This window comes from Macrotis lagotis, chromosome X, assembly GCF_037893015.1.
Source record: "Macrotis lagotis isolate mMagLag1 chromosome X, bilby.v1.9.chrom.fasta, whole genome shotgun sequence".
In the NCBI taxonomy this organism is placed as follows: domain Eukaryota; kingdom Metazoa; phylum Chordata; class Mammalia; order Peramelemorphia; family Peramelidae; genus Macrotis; species Macrotis lagotis.
In genome coordinates, this window is record NC_133666.1 from 633,118,328 (window position 1) to 633,125,098 (window position 6,771).

Sequence of the window (6,771 nt, forward strand, 5' to 3'; positions counted from 1 at the left end):
AAGCTTTACTCCTATCTTGGATACATACTAGTTGAGTGACCATGGGAAATCCTGGGAAAGTAATTTAACCTCTCAGTAGCCCAGGCAACTTGAAGACTAAGTCTAAAAATGGAAAGGAATCACTGACCTGGATTCCTAGGTCTTTCTTTACCATGTATACCTGATGAGGTGACTTGACTGCACAAAGGGTATCTGGAGTCTATTTTATGGGTAAGTAAGGGCTTTGGGGAAGTTAGGAAAATTATGACTAGCAAGTACTGGAAATAAATTGAGAACTCCAGTCTGATTAAATCAATGCTTATACCATGCTGACTCTTACCTGGAGAGGAAGATTCTAGGAGGAAAAATGGATAGAGTATTGCACCTGGAAATCAATTCAAATCCCTACCCCAGATTTCATTGACCCAGGGAATCCTCAGGGGGAGGAAACTCCCTCTACCAATGCAGATCAGCACCCTCTATGTAACTTAGGAGTCTTAGAAGGCCACTTAGAACAATTAAAAGTTGTATGGCATACTGTCAGCTTCAATACTACCTTCTTCACGTAGTCTTTCCCAAGTCTTGATCTTAATGCCCTCCCTCTGAGACCACCTCTAATATATCCTGTCTACATCTTGTTACTATATCCTCTTTTCTATTAGATAGGGAGCTCCTTGAGATTGGAGGTTGTCTTTTGTCTTTATTTGTATTCTGAAATGCTTAGCATAGTTCCTAGAACATAGTAGGTACTTCATAAATGTTTATTGACTGGCACATAATAAGCATTTCATAAATCTAGTTGCCTTGTTGACTAGGCAGTTGGTATTAAAGGAAGGATTGAGGTTTTCTGGCTGACTACACCACATATTCCTAAGTAGGTTGTTAAGCTCTGTTTACAATATGGTAGGATATAGCTTGTTGATTTTCAGTTTTAAAATTCAACTTTCAAATGATATTCAGAAAGAACCAGACATCTCTTAGGAAGTGGGCAGGATGGGTGATATAGTGGTTCCCCTTTCTGAGGACCAAAGGCATTGTGTGACTTATTTGAAGTCATATCAAGTCCCTAGCAGAACAAAGCAAGAAACCAAAGGTCTTTTAACCAAATCATGTTTTTCACCAAATGACATCAGCTGTCTGACAAAGTTCACAAGCCAGAAATACCCATACAAGAACCAATAAAATCACACCCTGTTCACAACTCTTCACTAAGAATTAATGAAAAGCATTTTAATTAAAATTTTATTTTGTAATAAAGATATTTTCTCTCCAATCTCCTAGTGAAAACAAAAAAGAAAAACAAAAACCCTAATAACAATTATGCATAGTAAAATAAAATAAATTCCCAAATTGTCTGTGTCAAACAAAACTATCTCTTTCTGAACTCTGAACCTATCACCTCTCTATGAGGAAATAGAGTAACACTGATCATTGATGAAAAGCCTTTCCTTTTTTAATTTGATATTTTATTTTTTCCCCAATTACATGAAAAAACAATCTTTTACATTCATTAAAAAAATTTTGAGTTCCAAATTCTCCCCCTTCTTCACTCCCCACATTGAAAAGGCAAGCAGTTTGATATAGGTTTTCCATGTGCAGTCATGCAAAGCATATTGCAAAGCATTTCTTAAATGCTTACCCTGGGTTAGACCCTGTGCTACATCAGGAATGTACATTTGAATATGGGGAGATAGCACATAAAAGGGGGGAGGGGAGGGGCAGTCTCCGAAGGAGCTTTGGTCTAGGAAGTCCCAGGGTTGGTCGGGGCAACCACAGGAAAGTCTGTTGTTACATACTTTCCAGAAACAATGGTCATATTGACTTGATTGCTGCTGGTTGGGTGGAGGCTAGGCCTAGTCTGATGCTATTAAGAGATAGTACACTTTTTGAGTTAGTCCTTGTGACTCACTCACAATTGGGATACCTCAGGTCCAGCTGTGTGTATATATATATATATATATGTCAATGATGTTATGTTCAACACTATGCTGGAGGCTGTTTCCACTTCTTCATATTGCCTCTTAAACACTATGGCACAGTCGATAGAGTTCTGGGTCTGGAGTCAGGAAGACTCCTTTTCTTGACCTTGGTTTTTACTAGCTGTTTGACCCTGGGCAAATCACATAACCTAGGTGGCCTCACTAGTCTATCAAATGAGCTGGAGAAGGAAATGGCAAACCACTCCAATATCTTTACCAGAAAAAGTCCAAATAGGGATACAAAGAATCAAACATGATTGGAAAATGACCGAACAAAAAATATGTTTATCTCTTTTATTACTGGTGAAAATGAGGGGGGCCAGTCTTGATGGTCTCTAAGGACTTTTCCAGCAAGATGGCTTTCCAACATCTTGAACTAGATGCCCAGTTGACATCTAACTCTCAGTGTGTCCTAAACAGAACCCATTTTCTTTCCCCCTAAATCCTCCTGCTTTCCCTGTTAGTGGGGCATCTCCACCCTCAGTCCCTCAGGCTCATAATCTTGGCATCATCCTCCTTTCTATCTCTCACTCTGCATATCCAAATTGTTGCCAAGACCTGAAGATTAACACCTTTGCAACAACATCTCTAGAATAAGCCTCCTTTTCTCCTCTGCCACTGCCACCACCTGGTAAAGGCTCTCATAACCTCCCACCTAGACAATTTCAATAGTCTGCTGGTGGGTCTGCTGGCCTCAAGTCTCTTCCCACTCCCATCCAGTGATTTTCCTAAAGTGCAGGTTGTACCATGTCACCCTCCTACTCACTGAACTCCAATGGCTCCCAATCTCCTCCAGGATCTGATCCAAAATGTTCTCTTTGACATGCAAAGCTTTGATTACCTACCTTTCCAATTGCTTATGCCTTCCCCCCAACACATACTTGTCCATATAGTGATATTGACCTTCTTGTTGGTCCTCCAATATCTCTCAAGAGAATCTTGGATGCCTGTCTTCCATGCTTAGAATATTCTCCTTCTCCATCTCCACCTTCTGACTTTACTGAAGTCTCAAATCCTATCTTTTACTGGACACCTTTCCCAACCCCTTGTAATTTTAGAGCCTTCCTTTTTCACAATCATTTCCTTTTTCTCTTACATATCATTTCATAATTTTAGTTTCTTCCTTATAATTATTTCCTTTTTTGCATTTAACTTTATTTATTTATTTTTTCCTTTTTAGGCTTTTTTTTGCAAGGCAAATGGGGTTAAGTGGCTTGCCCAAGGCCACACAGCTAGGTAATTATTAAGTGTCTGAGGCCGGATTTGAACTCAGGTTCTCCAGACTCCAGGGCCGGTGTTCTATCCACTGCGCCACCTAGCTGCCCTCATTTAACTTTATAGTTCTAGTGCCTTCTTTCTCACAATGATTTCCTTTTTCTCCTGCATATCATTTTATAATTCTAGTGTCTTCCCTCTCACGATTATTTTCTTTTTCTCCTTCATATAACTTCTTTGTACATATTTGTTTGCATGTTCCCTCCCCCACTAGATTGGTTGCTCCTTGGGAGCAGGGACTGTTGTTGCTGTTGTTTTTTTGTTTTGCTTCTTTTTGTCTCCACCTTCCTGAGAACCCTGATACATAGGAGCTGTTTGAAAAATACTTACTGAGGGATGGCTAGGTGGTGCGGCGGATAGAGCACCGGCCCTGGAGTCAGGAGTACCTGGGTTCAAATCCGGTCTCAGACACTTAATAATTACCTAGCTGTGTGGCCTTGGGCAAGCCACTTAACCCCATTTGCTTTGCAAAAAATCTAAAAAAATAATACTTCTTCAGTCCTTGATAACACTGATGCTCTTAGTGGAAGCAGCAAATTGCATGGCTACCAGATTTCCAATGGGATGATCTAGATTTGAATTCTGACTGCCACTTATTATATGACCTTGGGCAAGTCTCTTCTGGCTCCTGCTTCCTCAAGACTGGGAGGTGTTTGGGGATGGGGAGGGCGAAGAGAAGGGACTGCTTGAATAACCTCTAATGTTACCTTTAAAATTCCATTTTCTAATATCTAATAGAAGATAACTGATGTGGTGAAAAGAGGCTGTGGACCAGAGGTTCTGCCATTTGCTATGTCATCATGCTCCTCTCAACCTCAGCTTTCTCATCTGTAAAATGATGTCTCAGGTTCCTTTTAGCCATGATCTTATAAAACTTGAGTCTGATTCTTAATCCTAGTGCCAGGGGTGATATCCCCCTGAGACTCAGTTTCCTCCATTGTAAAATATTTAACCTTGTGACCTCATCTGAGGGTTGTAGGGAAAATCCTTTGTAAATCCTAAAGTTATAAGAGTGATTTGTATTATATCCCTTCAAGCTTTGGCATTCTGTGTCCTACAGTTTAGATGATGTTTTGTTGCTGTGAGTCTGAGAGTCTAGTGTACTGGGAGTTCTAGAGATGCAGATGTTCTAGTGGGGATGTCTGCCCAGGCAGTAAGTAGTATTGGAGAAATACCTGTTTCCACACTTCCCCCTGGTGGCTCCTGTGGAGATAGCCTGAAGCCAGGATAGGAAATTCTGGAGTCAGAAACCATTCAGAATCAGCCTGGAGTCATGTCCACACAGCAAGGCCATTGAGATCTTTCTTGGGAGATCCCCTGTTACTCTGTTTATTCTTTATCCTTCTGGACTTGTTTATTAATATATCTTTCTTTTTTTTTAGGTTTATTTTTATTTTTATTTTTGCAAGGCAAATGGGGTTAAGTGGCCTGCCCAAGGCCACACAGCTAGGTAATTATTAAGTGTCTGAGACTGGATTTGAACCCAGGTACTCCTGACTCCAGGGCCGGTGCTTTATCTACTGCACCACCTAGCTGCCCCAATATATCTTTCTTTAAAGATTATTAGGTCATCTTTTTAAAAATTAAACTTCAATTAATTTAATTCAATTAAATTAATCAATAAATAAAATCAACATCAATCAATATTCAATAAATTACTCAATTTATTAATTGATTATTTAACTCAAATTTAATCAATTAATCAATAAATTCAGTTCAGTTCAGTTAATTCAATTGAACTTAAATTAAATCTGTGTGACTTGAAGCAAATCATATAACTTCTTCTAGTCTATAGAATAGCCATCAGTTTACATATGTCCTCAACATCCAAGGTAAGATTAAAATCTTAGAACTGAAGAGGGTCAGTTAACCATTTAGCCCAAATCTCTCCTTTTATATAGGAGGAAACTAGTTCAAAGTTACACAGTGAATTTAGCAGCAGAGATGGAATTCCCCCATGTGGGGAGCTTTTCACTGTATGAGGCTGCTATTTCTGCATACCAGAGACTCTCTTCCCCACAGACTTTTGGAAGATGTTGAGTCTGACTTTTAGGATTTCAAAAGTCATAAAGAGCAGTCCCTGGTTTCTAGGAGTGGTTGATACCACCCATTGTCTTAATGATTTTGTTTCCATTTCCCATAGTGGGAATCCCATAACTGGTTTCCTTGGGAACCATAATGTCTAAGAAAACTACTTTAGGAGATGGGGACAGGGTGGTATAACATAAAGAGAGACCCACTTAGAGTCAAAAGACCTAATGTTCCATCTGCGCCTTTGGATATGTGCCTCTCATGTATCAAACAAGGGTATCATAATACTTTTTACCAAGTCACTTCCCTTCTTGAGAGCTTGACTTTCTGTTCCTCATCTGCACTATTTAGGGATGATAAAACTTGCTTGTCTTGAAGGTTGTGAAGAAACATAAATTTGAATTTGTTGATCAGTTATGTCCAACTCTTTGTGACTCCATTTGTGATTTTTCTTGGCAAAGATATTAGAGTGGTTTTGCCATTTCCTCCTCCAAGTCATTGTTCAGATGAAGGAACTGAGACAAACAAGGCTGAGTGACTTCCCCAGGTAAGTTAGATTTGAATTCAGAGCAATGAGTCTTCTCAACTCTAGACCTGGCACCCTATCCATTGTGCCACCCAAGTGCCTTTTAAATTCAAATATCTCTCTATAATATGTGTGTGTGTGTGTATATATATATATATATATATATGTGTGTGTGTGTGTGTGTGTGTGTGTGTGTGTGTGTCTATGTAGCTAGACATACATACACACATATGCATTCATATTTGACACTAAGAAATCTTTATCATATGCATCCTTTTGGTCTCAGATCTTTATTGAGTGGAAATCTTTCTTGTATACCAGTATCACAAGACTATATTGTGTTTCCTGAAATTATTTTTAAATTAGAGGACATTTCCCAAAGTCAAGCATATATTTTTTTTTAAATTTATTTTGAGTTTTACAATTCCCCCCCATCTCTCTTCCCTCCCCCCACCCCAACAGAAGGCAGTTTGCTAGCCTTTACATCATTCCCATAGTTATGTGTGTCAGTTCTTTACAAAATGTCTCTAATCTGCCCTGATTTCTTGGTGTACCTTGGATAAGGTCCTTAAACTTCTCTGGTGACTGAGGAATAGGTAAGTAGCAGAACTGATGCATTTCACAGAAGTTTGATCCCGTTAATTTTAGCTGGAAAAATGGAAGGAAAATCAGCTACAAGGTCAGAGGATCTGGCTCAGATCCCACCTCTGACACTACCTATGTGACCACAAGTCATATAATGTTTTTGGGCCTCCATTTCCCCAACTGCATATAAAAAGGTTGAACTACTTGAGTTCCAAGATCCCTTCCAATTCTGACATTTTATGTATCCAGGGGTTTCCCTACTGTGAAATCAAGACTTACCAGGACCTTTTTTTTTAAAGAAAGATGTCCGGGGTCTTCTTCCCCGGACTCCCGAGTGAGCTCCTCAGTGGGCACTGCTTCAGGCGTCCCTGGTTTTTCCCTCCCCCGGGGATCAGC